Consider the following 17,237-nt stretch of genomic DNA (forward strand, 5'->3'; position numbering starts at 1 on the left):
TCCCCCACACCCCACACACTTTCCCACACCCCACCCCCACACCCCACACACCCCCTCAAACACCCCACCCTGCTGTCTCAGGAGAAGCCGCCATGCTGAGCCTGTGGCCTCTCGGGCTCTGGCATCCCCCACCGGCCCTGATGGTGGCAGTGACCACACAGTCGTGAGGACGGGTGGCTTGAGGGCCCCGCTGAGCCGAGAGTGACCTGTGTGTGCTCCGGCCCAGAGCTGGCGTGGCCGGAGCACCCCTCATGGGTGGCTGAGTCCTGGCTTTCCCGCCTTCCCAGTGGGCAGCATGCTCCCCGCTTCCCCCCGCTGTAGCTCTGGATTTCCTGGCACAGCCGTGATTACTCCATCTCGGTCCCCTCCCTTGGGCCCGGAAGACTCTAATTAACCCTGATGTTTAATTGGAGAAGGTGGCCGGGCCTGTGTCTGTGCAGCTCCTGCGGGCTGGGGGCAGCCTCCTGTCTCTCCCCTCTGGGACTCTGCATGGCTCCTGGGTGGCCTGGGGTTTGACTGGACCTGGCCTTTGCCCCATGACCCCTCCATCCCCGGCAAAACTGCCCCTGCCCACACAGGGCCTGGCTCCCGTTTCCTGAAGCCTGTCCCTGGCAGGGCCCACGAGCTCTGTCTCGTTTGTGCGACAGCCATGATCCCTGCTCCAGCCCGCCCCCTCGGAGCTCAGCCACAGGGGCATAGGACAGCCACAGGAAGCCCACAGGACAAGCCCAGCCAGACTGACCGTCAGGGCACTGCTGAAAGTGCCACCAGGAGGTATCTATGCATGGGTGTTTCGAAAACCCAAAATCCTTTCCAACGGGCATTGCTGCTGGTCAGTGTCAGCCAACCTCTGTGACCTGGTGCATGGGGAGGGTTGGGGCTCCAGGCCTGCAGCCACAAGGCAGCGCCCGCCTCTGCTCGGGGTGGCACAGAGCTCTGGGATCCCTAGGACCCAGCCCGTGGACCCCAGGCTCCGGGGTGCCATGCTGGGTCACGTTCCTCCTCCCCAGAAGCATCCTGGCTCCCCTGGGCTCAGTGAGAAGTGGCCAAGGACTCAGGCCAGGGGACAGCTGAGCCCAGTGGGCACTTGGGTCCACTCAGACAAGGCCCTGCCTGGGGGTGATGCCAGGGGCCGAGGCAGTGACCGTGCTGACCACTGGCTGTTCAGGCTGGGGGGGCCCCATACTTCCCACTCAAGCTTTGGGGAGTGGGGTGGCGTCCGGATTTAGACGAGGCAGGTGGGACCCAGGGGAGGCGCTGCAGCTGCAGAGGATGCGCACACGCCACTGACCCCTGCTGAGGGGGCATCTGAGGGGCCTAGTCCTTCCTGCAGCCCAAGGGAGGAAGCCCCAGGGTGTCCTAAAGTCCTCGGGAAAGCCTGCTGACAAGCACCATTGCACCTGGAAAGTCAAGACACATGGCCTCGCCCTGGCTCTCCGGGGCGGAGCTGGGGGCGTGTGTGCGCGCACTTGAGTGTGTGCACAAGACACACGGCCTTGCCCTGGCTCTCTGGGGCGGAGCTGGGGGCGTGTGTGCGTGCACTTGAGCGTGTGCACATGTGTGTGTGTCTGGTTTTAGGGGCAAACCCAAGCATTCTCAACAAGTACGTAGGCATTTGCTTTTATACGCTCACTTGTATCGAGTAGGAATGAAACCTGTCATTGCAGCACTTTTATCAGGAGCTTTTACTGACTTCCCTCCCGGTGCCCTTTGAGAAAACTGGGTGTTTTGTTTTCCTGCGGGCAGGTGTGCCGCCAGCCTTGTGTTTCTGAAGTCCGAGCTCAGGCACGGGAATTCCTGGGCCGGGCTGTATTTTGCCTGCCAGGGCCTCATTTTGGAGTTGTCCTCTGCCCATGAGTGGACTGGCCCGTAACCTTCTGTTCCAATTTCGTATTTCGGGGCAGCAGAGGTTTCCTCCTGGCTGGTGTCCAGCCTGGCTGAACAGAAGCCTGTCCTGCAGGTCGTGTCTCTGAGGCCTTGGGGTTGCAGATTTTCAGCAGCGTCACCCAAGCTGCAGCTGGTAGGGAGGGGGACGTGCTTGCCGGCCACCGCCCTGCCCCTGCCTCGCCCTTGGCAGGTGGTCCTCCAAGGTGGGACCCCACCCTGCCTGCCCTGCTGCTCCCCGACCTGGTGCCGCATAGAGGTCAAGACCCCTAACTTCTCCCCTCCCCGCGGCTGCAAACCTTGCTGGGGGCTCAGAGCCAGGCAGCCCAGGCCTGAGGGAGGCCTGTCTGGGAGCAAGGCTTCTGTGTGGCTTCTCAGGACTGACCAGGTGTCCTGTCCGTCCTTGTCTCCACCCGGAACTGCCCCCTGGGTGGGGGTCCTGGGGTTCTTTGAGGCTGCTGCCCACTACTACCTGCTACTCCCGGGAGTCCCAGCACTGGGCTGGCCCTTGGATGTCCTGATGTTCGGGCCACTGTCCTGCTCCTGACGTTCCAGGATGAGCCCAGTCCCTGAGCTCTCTGGGTTTGTGGGCCTCTGGCAAGGTTGTTCCCTTGAGTTTCTCACTAGACAGGCCGCTCCCATCCTACCGTGAGGTCTACTCGTGTCTCCTCGTCACTGTTTGACGAAACCCTGTTCGTGGGATTCCGCGCCCTGGTGGGTGAGCATGTAGCTGAGGCCGGCCCCCCGGGAACGGCGCGCTGCAGCTGAGATAGGCACACGTGAGGCACCCCCAGGCACGCAGGAAGGCTGGAAACAGACCCTGTGTCGCACTGAGGTGAGAGGTGCTTGGACACTCACCCGATGCCCTCCAGAGCCGCTGTGAGGTCAGAGAGGAGCTGATGCTGCCGTGGCTTCCAGAAGGTGGCCGGAAACGCACTGACTGGGAGGAAAACTTCTCATCTAAAATGTTTTTATTATAAACAAGAGAGAATACAAAATAGATGAGCTAAACATTCAGTTCCAGACAGTAGAAAAGAAAACCACGATAAGCCCAGAGCCCCAGGAAGCAGAGGGTTGTGTGATGGGAGATGAAAGCTGGGCTTGGCCTGGCAGACGGAAAACAGCTGCCGTGATCAACCCAAGGCCGAAAACTGTCCCCAGGGAGCGGCTCGCATGGCACCTGGTGACCTGGCGGCTTTCTGACCTGGAGCCACCGTCCGGAATGTGATGCATCCTGTCTCTGCCCGGAGGATCCGTCCCAGGTTGGTCAGGAGCAGCCCTGGGGCCGGATGACCGTAGTGTCCCCTCTCTGCCCGGAGGATCTGTCCCAGGAGGGTCAGGAGCAGCCCTGGGGCCGGGTGACCCTGGCATCCCCGGACCGTTCTCTGGAGCTGGCAGCCCGGGGCAAGGCACGTGGCCTCTCTGTGCAGCACCTGTCCCTTGTGCAACACGGATGGTGGCAGGCTCTGCACGGAGGCGGCTGGAGAGGCCTGAAGTGCCCATGCTGCTGTGTACGTAGGACGGTGAGACCCGGCCTGCACCCCGCGAGCAGGAGCTGAGCCCTGGGCCTGCGGGTTCCGTGGTGTGTGGGTGCAGTGCTCAGCATCAGCCGTGACGGTCACACTGGCACTCGCTGTCTGTCACACATTCGCGTCCACTGTCAGCACGTCACAGCAGCGTTCGTGGTGACGGTCACACCGGCGCTCGCTGTCTGTCACACATTCGCATCCACTGTCAGCACGTCACAGCAGCGTTCGTGGTGACGGTCACACCGGCGCTCGCTGTCTGTCACGCATTCGCATCCGCTGTCAGCTCGTCACAGCAGCGTTCGTGGTGACGGTCACACTGGCGCTCGCTGTCTGTCACGCATTCGCGTCCACTGTCAGCGCGTCACAGCAGCGTTCGTGGTGACAGTCACACCGGTGCTCGCTGTCTGTCACACATTCACGTCCACTGTCAGCGCGTCACGGCGGCGTTTGCGGTGAGGATGGGGCATTGCTCTTGGCCGGTGTCTGGGAGCTCTGGCTGTTGGGCTGGTTCCCCCGGGCTCACTGCTGGCCTCACCATTCACGTCCTTTCCGTCCCGCACCGGCCTTTGCTGTTTTCTCGGCACGGGTGTTAGGGACACTGGCCGAGAGGCGGAGCGTCTGCCCTCCTGCAGCTCGGGCTGTGCTCTGGAGGAGCGAGGGCAACATGAGCTGAGCGCCTGGGGACTTGAGGCCTCTGCTGCCCTTCCCCTAAGGCCGATGTCCCTGGGGACCACTGACCCGCCCTGTGGGCCCTGACAGCACTGCTGGTGCCGGAGGGCAGAGCTCAGAGCCGACTCTTGTCTCATCTGCCCTCTGTTCTGAGGAGAACCTTCCGGACCACAGGGAGTCCAGTTGAGGGTCGGAGGGTAGTCAGCGCCCCGGCTGCCCCAAGGGGGTGCTTCTCAGAGCTTTTAGAAGACACCGGAGCCCAAGGGTCTGGATGGCCGTGGCTGAGCCGGGCCTGAGAGGCCAAGGCCAGGAGGGCGTCACATGCACCCATGTCAGGACCAGCTGGGGTGGGAGCCTGAGGCCGGGGTGGGTGTCTGGGGTGCCCTCCACGGCTGTGCTGGGGCGAGTCTGGGGGCATCACCTCCTCAGCCCTGTCCAGGAGTGTGGACCCCAGATATCAATTGTCCAGGGGCCTGGGGCATCCACGGGCCGCACGGTAGCGCTGAAAACACAGGTCCCTTGCACCCGGGGCAGACCTCAGCACCGTCGGAGACTTCGCTCCTGCCCTCCTTGCACTCAGCCCGAGAGCTAAAGCTTGCTCAGCTCAGCCCCAGGAGGAAGCAGAGCCACAGCCTCCAGTACGTTGGGGTGACCACGTCGCTGAGGGTCCCCTGGCCCAAGGTCAACGTATGTCTTCCAGGGGAGGAGTGACCTCTGGAGCCCCCATTCCAGCCTCAGCCGCAGGCGCTCCAGGGGCCGGGAGCTGAAACTCAGCAGCTGCTGGGTGTGCAGGGAAAGTTGTTTAGATAAAATCCAAACAAGCACCTCATATATTACGGGATGCTGTAAAACAAACTTAGCCTTGTGCTAATATTTTGGTTTTGTTCCACTATCCATACCTAGAAGAATGTGAGCGCCATCCCAGCCCAGCGGTCAGTAACATTCCAGGAGCTTTGGAGAGCGTCTCCGTTGCCAGTCAAGAGCCAGGCTCCACGCACCTCAGTCCGGAAGGACCGCTCAGCCTTGGGCTAAAAAAGGGAAAAACCGCAAGCAGACAGCGTCCGCAGCCACGTCTCCAGGCCACGGCAGGCAGCAAGGCAGCTGTGAATGGGAAGGGCAGAGGCGGCCAGAAGCTCATGCCCTCACTGATGCCGGCCCTGGCTGTGCTTTCCAGAAATTATCCCACTCAGCTCCCTGGATCCCACGGATCAGGCGTCCTTAGCCTGCTGTGTGGGGGGTGGGGGAGACTGAGACACAGAAGGCCAGGCCCCCCAGGCACCGAGCACGGCCCACGACCCAAAGCCGTGGAGTCACCCAGGCTGCACAGCTGGCGAGAGCAGCCGCAGATGTGGTGGAGCCTCTGGATTCAAGGCCAGAGTTCCTGCTGCACCCCCGACCCTGGGCCTGCCACGGAAGGTGTCAGGAGTCGTGCTCCCTGGGCTCCTCTTCCCCACAAAGCCCCTCATGTATGCGTACGTGTGTGTGTGTGCACGTTTCCCTGCCTGAGCACTGAGCACGCCTCCGCACAGGCATCTGCTGCCACCACCTCATGGTCTCCCAGCGGCCGATATGAGGAGGGCAGAGGCCACCGTCTCTGGCCCAGCAGGATGAGGACCCCATGACCCCTGAGGGGTGAGCAGAGCGGGGTCTGTGTGCCTCGTGGCCCCTGGGGAATGGGCAGAGCAGGGTCTGTGTACAGGGTTCCTTGCTGGGCACGTGGCCAGCACTGCAGGAGCTGGCATTGTGGCAGCCCGGATGCCCTGACCCCGTGTAGATGTTTTTGGTGCAGCCCCGCCCACGTGGCCTTAGGGTAACCCGCGTGTGACCACAGCCCATGGCAGGCACAAGGGAGGCCACTTCCAGACCTAGGGGGTTAGACTGTGGCTTCTGGCACCTGGAGGAGACTTGGCAGCCTGGGGGTGCCATGTGGTCAGGGGCTGAGGCCTCTCCACAGCCCCGTGAGCCCCTTCCTGGACATGGGACTGCCTGTGGCTGCCACCTGAGCGACAGCCACCAGCCACGCTGCCCCAGAAATGGGGGAGCTAACACGTGGAGGCCTTTTTAAACTGCTAAGTTTTGGGGTTATTTGTTACACGGCTATAGATGTCTGATACGCCGTGAGGTGTGCCCTGAATGTGGGGTCTGGTTGGCCCTAGGTTAGTGTCAAGCTTTGGGCAGCCAGGGCACCAAAGCCCCCACCCCTGCCGACTGGCCGTGCACCTGCAGGAGCGGTTCCACTGCTACGTGGGCCTCGCCTCTGGACACGGGCCCCAGGACCCCGTCACTGAGGCTGGCCTGGCTCTGTGTCCTCCCACCCACTCCCATTCAGTGCTGCCAGGCACCGTGCCATCTGCTGCCCACCAGGACCCGGCTCCTGGCAGGCCTGAGCCCCCTTCCCATCTCCCTTCCCTCTCCCTGATCGCCCCTGGGCCCCTGGGCCCAGCCTGCTGCGGGTGACTTCTTCACACCCAGACTCTGGGCTCCGGTTCCTCACCCCATCCCTGGGACTTCCTCCTGGTCACACCTTCCTTCCGGCAGTGCTCCCAACACACATGGCCATTCCTGGGGAGTCTTCCAGGCAGCCCTGCCCACCATCTCCACCCACCTCCTTCCCACCTGCTCACCGCAAGGTCCTGTTCCCAGTATACGGCCCTGCTGCTGGCCTGGGAGGAGACCTGACGCCTCCAGGGCCACTGTCAGCCTCCCCGGGACACACTGCTGCCGGGACACACTGCTGCTGGCCTCCCTTTGGAGTCCACCCCTGTCCTGTCTCCACCTGCCCCATCCCCACCTGTCCTGTCCCCACCTGCACCATCCCCCCACCTGTCCTGATTCTGCTGAGCCTGTCAGGTGGCAAACCCTGGCCGTCTCCTCCATGGGGCACCTGGTGAAGCTGAGGGAGGACTCTGGGGCTGGGACTCAGTTTCCCCTCCTAGGGGCCATGAACTGGTCTGGATGTCAGTCATGGGGCTGCTGAGGGAGGACAGGTCGAGGGCACCATCTAGGGTGAGTCTTGGTCGGCTGGCAGAGGGCTGGGCTGACCCAGGGAGCCCTGTCCCTCCCTGAGGGCTCGGCCTGCCCGGTACCGTGGCCCGTGGCCCGGGTTTGGCCTGTCCACCAGATCCAGTCCTTTGGCACCCATGTCCCTAGGGCCCTGGGCTGTGAGGAGGTGTGAAGGGGAAGGAAGGACATTGGGGGCGGGGGGCTGTCACACATGGGAGCATCGCTGTTGGAGAAGGTTTCCTGTAAATGCAGCTGTGTTCATGGATGTTCTAAATGGAACTGCCAGCTGGCTTTTGGTTTATGAGTCTTCATTAAAGATTACATTTCTGTTCAGTCACTTATTAGGTGTTTAGCCAATATTTCTAAATAGAGGACATGATGCTGAGACTGGGGCTACGTGGCCATGGGTGTGTGAGTGTGCATGTGCACGTGTGAGCATGTGTCGTGTGAGCACGTGTGTATGAGCATGTGTGTGTGTGCACGTGAGTGAGTGCATGTGTCGTCTGAGCGCATGTGTGTGCACATGTGTGAGCAGGTGTGTGTGTGTGAGCAGGTGTGTGTGTGTGAGCGTGTCCGCATGAAACGGAGCTTTCTTGTTCTTGAATTTCTGGGGCCCGAGGCATCCGAATGCTCGAAGAACGATGACCTGCAAAGCAGGATTCCGCAGCAAGTTGGTGCCCGTGGAAGCCGAGCATCAATTTGCTCTCAGGGAATTTTCCACGTTCTTCCGTCTCCCCGTTTAGGTGCCAGGTCCCAGCTTTCAGGGTGGGGCCGTCGGGTCTCTGCCGCCTGCTTCGTGGTGGGACTCCTGGGCGCCCACAGCTCTGCCTGGCAGGTCAGCCCAACAGAGCCTGTTTCATAGATGGTGTTTCCAGGAGCCTCATAACAAACACACTTTCCAGAAACAGCCGGGAGGAGCAGCCATCTCCCAAGAGGGGAAGGAAAACGAGGCCGCCGCAGTCCCACTCCCCACGACCGCCTGGGCCTGCAGCCGGCTTGTGCAAAGGCCCTGGAGCAGTGGCCACTGGTGTCTGCACACCAGGGCCCAGCCCGTGGCCAGACCTGGGGCCGGTGGGTGTGGGCTGGTGCCTGGCTCAGCTTGGAGCTCTGCTATCCCCTCCTCTGGTGCCAGGCTGGTCTCCCAAGGCCCAGAGCAGGTAAAAAGAGTATTTAATGACACCAGGAGCCATCAGCCTTCAACCACTGCCTCCACGGTCTGGGCACCCCAGCCAGCAGCTTGAGGGCCTGGCCCAGGCAGAGACTGGGGCAACCCCATGAGGGCTGCAGGCTCTGGTGGGGGCGAAGCTGCCGCCTGCCCAGGGGCCATGGCCTCTGCCTTGGGCACCTGCTCCCAGAACCCCCGGCTGCAGGGGATCCTGCCTCCATCGCCCCTCAAGCCCGGGCCCAGAGGCAGGGTGAGGGGGGAAACCTCCCAGAGGAAGATGCAGGCTTGCAGGCAGCTGGAGGTGGTGGCCTGAGCTCTCTTGGGACTCGCGTCGGACATTGTGTAGAAAATCTGCTTTTTAAACTCGGCCCTGCTGTAGAGATGAAAGGAGGCCCTGTGCCTGCGGCGCTTTGCTGCCCATTGGAGTTGGGTGTTGGCTTTGCACGGGACCAGTGATTCTGGCAAGCTTGGTCTGTCAGCTAAGTCTGCAGCCCTTGCCAGCTCGGGCAAGCTGTGGAACAGGAGCTGAAGACAGGGTCCCAGCCCACCCTCCACTGAGGCCCCATGCTGGCAAAGATGCATGGGGGTGGCCACATGGGGTTCCCGGTGTGTGACCTGGGGATGCAGCGGCAAAGCAGCTGACACCATGGGCAGGTAGGTGCAGAGCCAGTGAGGTGCCCAGCAGCAGCCCGACTTGAGCCTCCAGGCCCACCTGCCTCCTCCTAGCCTCAGTGGGGAAGGAAGAGACTTTCAGGGCCCTGGAGTCTGACCAAGGCCCCAGCTCCAGTGCAGGACCCCTTGGCCAAGATGTGGGGGAGAGAAAGGGTCCCCCTCTAAGGTCCTCGGAAGGCTGGGGAGGAGTTATGGGGGCCACTCAGTGGTGAGGTCTGTTCCACCTGCCCCTGCCTGCCCCCCTCACTGAACAAGGGCATCCAAGGGCGTATCAAGAAGATCCCAGAGTGCCAGAGGCTGAGGCAGGAGAATGGTGTAAACCCGGGAGGCGGAGCTTGCAGTGAGCTGAGATCCGGCCACTGCACTCCAGCCTGGGCGACAGAGCCAGACTCCGTCTCAAAAAAAAAAAAGAAGAAGAAGATCCCAGAGTGGCTCTGGGGGAAGCGAGAAACAGACCCCACAAGGGGGCTTCGCTGCCTCCGCTGGCTGCTCCAGAAGCCGCTGGCCGTGGGTCTGAGTGCCCATGGGCAGGCTGGCCGCTGCCAGCCCCTCAACCTCCAGCCATCAGGCAGGAGTTGGCACAGCCTCCTCCAGGTCCCTGGGCTCCTTTCAGCTCTGTAACCTGGGAAAGAGCTCACAGGGCACGAGCTCAGCCCTGTCACCGCCAGGAGTCTCACTGTATTTTTTGTCTGCATCTTCAGCTTTGCAGGTGCCCCGAGGATGAGGTGCTGCTACTGGGTGTTTTTTTAAAGCGCTTTGGAGAAGGCTGAGTAGCTGGTGCCAGGCCAGGCATCTCCAGCCCTGAGGGGGAGGGTCCCTTCTGGGCATGGCCCAGGAGCCCGGGGCTGGGGCTGGGGCTGGTCTGGGGGCTCTGGAGCCATCTGCACCCTGAGGACTGCTCTGGAGGCTGCCGTGGTCCCCTGTTCCCTGTGGCTGGAGGAAGGGGCTGAGGTGAGTCTTGAGCCCTCCCTGGGTGAGCAGATGACCCCATGTGGGAGAGGCCAGGCCCTGGTGTTTGCACTGCCTGGTCAAGGCTACCCTGGCTGGGCAGGTGCAGGTGCGTCTGGAGGCCGTTGTGAGACTCCCTGCCCGGGACTGGACACAGGCGGGACATGCTGCCCCTGCAGACACAGCTCCCCAGGAACCCCATGCCATGGGAGGAAGATGGGGTGCTCCGGGAGGATAGTGGGTGCCCCCGGAGGAAGGTGGGTGCCCCCAGAGGAAGGTGGGTGCCCCAGGAGAAAAGTAGGCGCCCTTGGAAGAAGGTGGGTGCCCTGGGAGGAAGGTGGGGATGCTGGAGAGGAAGGTGGGTGCCCCGGGAGTTGTGCCCAGCAGGAGGGCGGGTGCCAAGGGTCAGAGTTGCTCAGAGCTGTGATTTGCTCAGGCCTGAGCAGCTGGGAACGGGGGTGCTCGGCCCAATGCCAGCTCCATTCCTGCCCTCTGAGTTGGGGCCCTGAGTCTTGTTTCTGCTGCTGGGCTGAGCAGCGCGGCAGAGCAGGGGCCAGGCCGAGGCCTCAGGGCTGCCTCCACAGCAGGCAGGAGGGAGCCACTGTCCTGGTGCCCGCACACCCTGTCCCTGCAGCTCTGGGAGCTGGGCCACGGGCCGCTTCCTCCTCCCCAGGCAGTGGGGGTTACTCACATCAGCCCTGCAGGAGAGCAGCCGACGGGGGTGAGTGGCAGCAGCGTTCTGGCCGTGTGTGGGCCTCCTGCATCTCCCTCAGTGGCGGGTTTGGTCCGAGGCAGCACACCCAGCTGTGCGGGGCAGGCCCTGGGCCCATCTCACGGCCAGGAGGAGGAGAACAGGCTGAAGTTTTCCCCTAGGAGGCCGCGCTGGACTGCAGCCTCCACAGTGGCCAGGGGTGTCGGGGGAGGCCCAGGCCTGTGGCAGATGATGGCTGCTCAGGTCCCACAGCCCTGCTGGTTCAGATGCCAATGCTGCGTGGACTCTGAAGCTTCGCTGGTCTGACGCCTGGCCCTCCCTCTTCCCCATCCAGGGCCACGAGTGCTGTGTGTAGAGGCCTCCTCCAGGCAGTGGTGGTGGCAGTGGAGACAGGCTGACCTCCCTCCTGCACACCCTCGCTGTCCCTGCTGCGTGGAGCTGTCCCTGCACTGGGCCGCGGGCTGGTGGCAGGGACAGCAGCCAGAATCTGGCCTGCCCCCTCTGGACCTCCTGTGCCCCTGTCCCCATCTCGTGAGGGTGGGAGGGTCCCCTGGCCAGGGCCCCATCAGGCACCTTCCGGCCTACCTGGGACGGAGACAGCACGAGCAGCAGAGGCTCAGCCGGGCTGAGCTCAACCTCTGACCCCACAGGGAGTGATTTGGGGACTCCCCTGGCCTCAGTTTCCCTCATCTGAAACAGTAACCTGGACCACATGTCCTTGGAGCCTCTGCCCACGCCACAGTCCTTGATCCACACTCCAGAGCGCTTGGCAGGGAGCTTGGTGGGATGGTGCCCTGTCCCCTCGCCTTGGCAGGGAGCCTGGTGGGACGGTGTCCTGTCCCCTCGCCTTGGCAGGGAGCCTGGTGGGATGGTGCCCCGTTCCCTTGCCTTGGGCTGGGAGCTTTGTAGGGGGAGCAGCTTCTGTGTGTCATGTGAGGAGCCTCCTGGAGAAGGCGCTGTGTGCCACCCGCCTCTCCCGGGAGAAGAGGGCTGGTAACATGGGCCTGGCTCCCTGAAGACAGTGGGGGAGGCGTGGCCAGAGCTGCTTCCCAGGCCAGTTCTGCCTACCTCTCGCCCAAGAAAAGCGCTGTGCAGAGCAATGGCTCACAGACAGCAGCCCAGGGGGCCCTGCCAGGCTCAGAAGAGAAAAGGGGAATAGGAACCCTTCACTCTTTTCTCTCTGCCAGCCAGGGTTCCAGGGCTCTGGGGCTCCGTGTGGGGTCAGGGGTCGCATCTGTGTGGATCCCGGGAACCTGACAAAAGACCAGGCTGCGCGGCACCGTCTTGGCTGTGGGGCCAGTCCTGGGTGCCCAGTGCCTGGGACCCCCATCCGGGCAGCTCAGCGGCTCCACACAAGCGTCCTCCTGCAGGGTCAAGCAGAGCTGTGGTCGCTGCAAGGCTGCCTGGCACCCCAGCACCTCGGCCCTCACTGCCCACATGAGTCTGTTAGGACCCCCACCCCAGCCATGAGCTCGGGAGGCTAGTGCCCCTGGGCTGGGCACAGCGCTGGGCAGAGACTCATGAATCTGTTGAGTGGACGGACAGACAACCCACAGGTGAGCAGTGGCTTTGCCAGTGCGGACCCATGTTCCTGCAAGGCTGCTTTAAATTGCTTTTTGATAAATTAATTTCCCACTGACTTGTTATATTTTCTGAAACACTTTCTTTTTTTTCACTCATGATTGAGCTTTCCATCGGCCGTGGCCCTCACGCATAGCAGGCACCTGCAGGCTGCCTGTCTTTACCACACGTGCTCCCCACTCATGGAATGTGGAGAGGCCACTGTGAAGGTCGTCCCTACTCAAGAAAAAGGACTGGGCTGGAGGCCAGAGCCCTGAGTTAGAGCTCCACGTTGGCTGTGGCTGTGCGGTCTTCTCCTGGGTAGGGTGTTGGCCACTTCTCAGGGCACCCGGCTGGAGCCTCGTTCACTGTGAAGTGACCACAGGTGCCTGAAGAGGAGGCACCTGCTCCTTCAGACCCTCTGCTCACCAGGTACTGGGCACCTCTCTGGAGCTGGAGCTGTCAGTCAGCAGACGCTTGGCAGCCAGGGACGGTCAGGCCTCAGAGCAGAGCTGGAAGGGAGACGGCGTCGGACAGACATCACGTGGCTCTGCAGGACCCGGGGCGGGGACCTCCAGGAGGGAGAAGCTGGGCCGTGTTTGTGGCAGGTGGCTGGTTTGTGGCTGTTGTTGCACCCCTGAAACTCACTCTGCCCAGAGTCCTTAGGGAGTCCATGCTGCACAGGTGCTGGGGCCACCGTGCAGTGCTGTCAGAGCCACTGTGTACAGTTTAGCTCAGTGCTTTGCTTTGAGATCAGCCAGGCAAGAATATTTACACCACAGTAGCTGGCAAACACTGCACATGGGCAGCCAGGCATTGGATGGGCACCCTGGTGCTGGAGATTTCACTGGCCAGACCCCCACCCCCAATTCCACAGGAAACCCAAGAGGGACGGTGCTCGTGGTCCTGTCCTGGTGGGCTCTCAGTCCATTCCTGGGTCACAGGGGTGCCCCACGCAGGCTGCTCCACAGGGACCCCACCCTGGGTGCCATGCTGGCATCTCCCCCAAGTTCCTGTGTGATGGGCATTCACACAGCGAGGACAACACCTCCCAGGCACCCATGCTGGGCGTGGAGCATGGATGGGAAGCTGCAGCGTGGCTGCGAGTCCTGACGGCTGCTCATTTCCTGGGCCAGCCCTGCCCATCCCCACCAGTGGGGTCAGGGAGTTGCTTGCTGTTGCCGCAGAGGACAAGTGATTGGAGGCTCCTGTGTTTTCAAAACCAAAGCACTATGCAGCTGGATCTCCCTCTGGGACCTGAGGATCTTTGGATGAGAAAGGCCCAGGCTTTCCTCTGCTGTCTCCTTTTTCCGAAAGTTCTTGGCTAGTGGATCGGTTGTGTGAAATTTTTTCCAGGCCAGGATGATTTCCAGTTATTTTATGACATTTGCAAACTGTTCAATAGCAAATAAATCTTTGCTGTGATGTTTTCCAGGGAATGTCTTGTCTCCAAGCAGCCCTAACTGCTTTCTTGCAATGCTGTGAAGAGAACGGGCGGCCTCGGGGCACCCTGCCTGCAGCGTGAGGAGGGCCGGGGACACGTCCGGCTTGCCCAGGCCCTAATCCTGCGGGAGGCCTGTGCTCCAGGCTGGCAGCAGGTTCCTGGCTCAGGGCTCTGTGACCTGGATGTTGCAGAAATGTGTGCCCCATGACAAGCACCTTTGGGAACCGGAGCTCAGATGCAGCCGCACCACGGCGCGCCTGTGAGGCAAAGTCGGGATGGCGTGGGGCCGGGCCCCTCCTCTCACCCCCACGAGATTAACATGGGCTCGTTAGCTGGTCTGTCAGCGTTGTGGCTGTGTGTCCTTCCCATGCTGGCCGACGACTGTACCCCTGGCCCACCCGGTCTGTGGATAGAGACCCTTAGGAGACCGATGGTCCAACAAATACAAAGCAGCATGCAGACCTCACTGGCTGAAAACATTTGTAGACAAGCCAATAGTCATTTTACAGTTTTCTCTGTGAAAAACTGGGTGTTAATTTCATGTTTGTGCCCATAAAGGGCTGATGCTGGAGATCTTCCCCAAAGAAAGGGGCTTCCTGCTCCACCAGTGAGTTCTGCTTTAAAAAAAAAAAAAAAAAAAAAAAAACCTGACGAATTCATTCTCAGGAGATGCCCTCCCAGTTTGCGTGAACATCCGTCCACACTGTCAGCTCACACATGCCGGGCAGTGAGTCGCTTGTGTGCCTCTCAGGGGCAGAAACAAGGCCCAGAGGCCCGCGGGCGCCACTACACAGCGTTAGGGGCCCCGGCCAGGGCACCAGGGCAAGGAACAAATGAGTCATGTCCGCAGGTGACACCATCACCAACCGGAAATGTCCGTGAGCGTTCATCAGAAAAACACGAGGATGGATGCGTCTCACGTGTGATGCCGTCTTACCAAACTCCTAAAACCACCCTCTTCCCCACACCACAGAGGGCGTCCAGCTGGGAATCCGAGAAGAGCTCTGGCCTGTGCACCAGGCGGGCAAGTGCCCCAGAGACACATTCCCTTTCTCGTCCCTGGAACTGTGAATAGGAAGGCGATGAGTCGCTGTTCCCTGGATGGCAAATGCAATTAAATTAAGGATGTTAAAATAAGGAGATTTCCCTGGGTTACCTGGGAGGGCCCTAACCGCCATCACCAGCATCCTACAAGGGGAAGGTAGAGGGATCCGGCTGACTCAGAGGAGACGCAGCAGGGAGAGGGGAAGACTCCATCCTGAAGGGCTGAGCAATGCGGCCACAAGCCAAGGAGCTCGCACAGCCGCCAGGAGCTGGGGGAGGCAAGAAGGACACATTCTGTGGCTTCCAGGGGCGTGTGGCCGGCACCTTGACTTTGACCCAGTGACACTGGTTTGGACTCTGGTCTCAGGGCTGTGAGAGAATGAGCTCCTGTCACAGCAGCTGCAGGAAGCCTGGAGGCCCTGCGTGCTCTCACGGGCTCTCCCTCCCTGTGGGGAAGGCCTTGGAGTGACCCGTGGACCTGCGGTTGGATTGATCTTCTGACACCATTTGCTTTTCCTTCTATCCTCAGAACAACAGAATTGACCAGGCAGGGCCATCCTCTGTGCTGTGTCCCTTCCCCAGAGCCTCCTAGCCATGCCCATATCAGCCTCTCCAGCCTGGAACGCCTGTCCCATGTCTGCAGGGCAGGGCCTTCGAGCCTCACCTGAAAGCCACATGTTCAGGGCCTGGGGCCAGTGAGATGTGCTTCTGGCCCTCACCTGGGAGCTCCTTGCTCAGGCGATCCCGGTGGGGTAACCAGGCAGTGAGGCCGGGGAGGGGGTCAGGAGGACCCTGCTTCTGTGGTGTGGCCCGGGCTCTTCCTGATGCCACCTGGTTCCCTGGAACTGAGGACGACAGTGGGGCGACTGCTGTGGCCACGGAACTGCACAGGTGCCCTGTTGTCTGAGAAAAGCCAGAGGCGGCCGCCATGGCCTCCCGGCTGCTGGGGTCTGTGGCCCCGCCCCGGTTGGTCAGCTCACCAGGTGGGTGCTGTGGAGCCTCAGTTTTCCGGTTTTCCGAGCAGCTGCCTCTGAAGAGCATTCTGGAAACTGTGCCGCTGAGGCTGCTGCACTTCCTTGCCCACACTCCGTGACCACCCCTTTGTCCAGGCAGACCCTCCTGTAAGAGGAGCCAGGGCTCAACGGAAACCTGTCCTGGGCGTGCACCTGAATGAACTGAAAACCTGTATTCACACAAAACCTGGGAGTGAATGTGGAGAGAGGGTGTGTTTGTAACCCCCTACGCACTGCAGAGAACTCAGGTGCCCGTCACTGGCGAGGGGATAAAACAGCTGTGGCCCCCCCACACTGCGGGATCTTGGGGGCAAAAGGCACACAGCACAGGCGAGTCCTAAACGTGCTTTTCTAAGTGAAGGAAGCCAGACGGGCTGCATCCTGTGAGACCTCATTTCTGTAACATTCCGGAAAAGGCAAAACTTTGGCGACAGAGCAGAGACGTAAATCAGATCCAAAACCAGACCCTGCAGATTTCCGCGGCGCCTCAGCCCAGGCTTCTGCACCAGCCAAAGCCTGGACCCCAGAAGCACTCACGGCGCCTCTGCCCCAGGGTGTCTGTGACTCCAAGTGCGCCCCAAGAAGAGGCCCCCATCACTCGTCCCGGGGGCCCGGCGGTAGGTGGCCAGGCCGGTGCCCCTGACCACACGCTGAGGGCGCTCTCCACCCTACTGGCTTCCTTTCTTGGCGCAGCGGCTCCTGCCCGGTGACTCACACACAGAGAGAGTGGCAGGAGGACGGGCTGGCGGAGCTCTGAGCGAGGAGCGTGGACACCAGCCTGGGCCAGGGCCTGTGGGGCAGGAGAGGCCGGGCGGCAAGGTGGGCTCTGAGGCTGGGCCTTGGCCGCTCTCGCTCAGCCTGGGGCCTGGTAACAGCAGGGAGGTGCACAGACATGGAGGGGCATCCGGGCAGGAGCCGTGGACATGGGACATGCCTGAGAGCATGTGGCCACCAGGGGCCCACTTGCCAGGATGCAGCTGACTTGCGGCCCAGCCAGAACTGCAGTTGGGGTCTTCTGAATTCCCCAGCCTCATGCTCCCACCCCCCAGCCCACGAATGTCTGCAGAGGAAGGTGACCCTGGATCCAGCCATGGCAGCTGGGGGTGGGTCTGGCAGCCCATGTCCCCGTGTGGAGGTCCTGGGAGGGCACCCGTGCTGGGGCAGTGGATCCCGAGATGCTGAGTTGGGGCAACAGGCCTGGAGGCGCTGCTCTGCACTCCCAGACCTTGGTCTCAGCCCTGAGCTTGCCAGGACAGCCAGCTGTGAGTGCGGCCCGGCTGGAGGCCCAGCGCCCCACGCAGCTACTGAGTCAGCCCTGCTACCTGGGGGCTGCTGCCCCTTCAGATAGTGTTGTCCCGAGCCCATAGTCAGTCCCCGTCATCTGCCCTGTCATCTGCCCTGCTAACTCTCCTGTGAGGGGGCTGGGCACGGGGGCCAAACGCCTGTGTCTGCCCCTGCCCCAGCCCCCTTAGGCCTCCAGGGAGCTGCTCCAGAAAGCCCAAGAGCCAGCACCACGGCCAGCTGGTCTGTCCTTGCAAGAGGCCAGGTGATGCAGCCTTGAAATCCAGGGGCTGGGGAGGGGGCTGGGGAGGGG

The 17,237-nt window shown here is 61.9% G+C and overlaps 1 long non-coding RNA gene across 1 annotated transcript in view; it reads right to left on the reverse strand.

Annotated features, from left to right (window-relative positions):
• Positions 1-12,209: 12,209 nt before the first annotated feature.
• Positions 12,210-17,237, reverse strand: part of LOC105520437 — a 7,181-nt gene continuing 2,153 nt past the window's right edge. The window contains exon 2 of the long non-coding RNA XR_001003133.1: positions 12,210-12,654. This is a non-coding gene — a long non-coding RNA (uncharacterized LOC105520437). The remainder of the gene's footprint in view (positions 12,655-17,237) is intronic.

Source organism: Colobus angolensis, unplaced genomic scaffold (assembly GCF_000951035.1).
Source record: "Colobus angolensis palliatus isolate OR3802 unplaced genomic scaffold, Cang.pa_1.0 Scaffold38, whole genome shotgun sequence".
Taxonomy (NCBI): Eukaryota; Metazoa; Chordata; class Mammalia; order Primates; family Cercopithecidae; genus Colobus; species Colobus angolensis.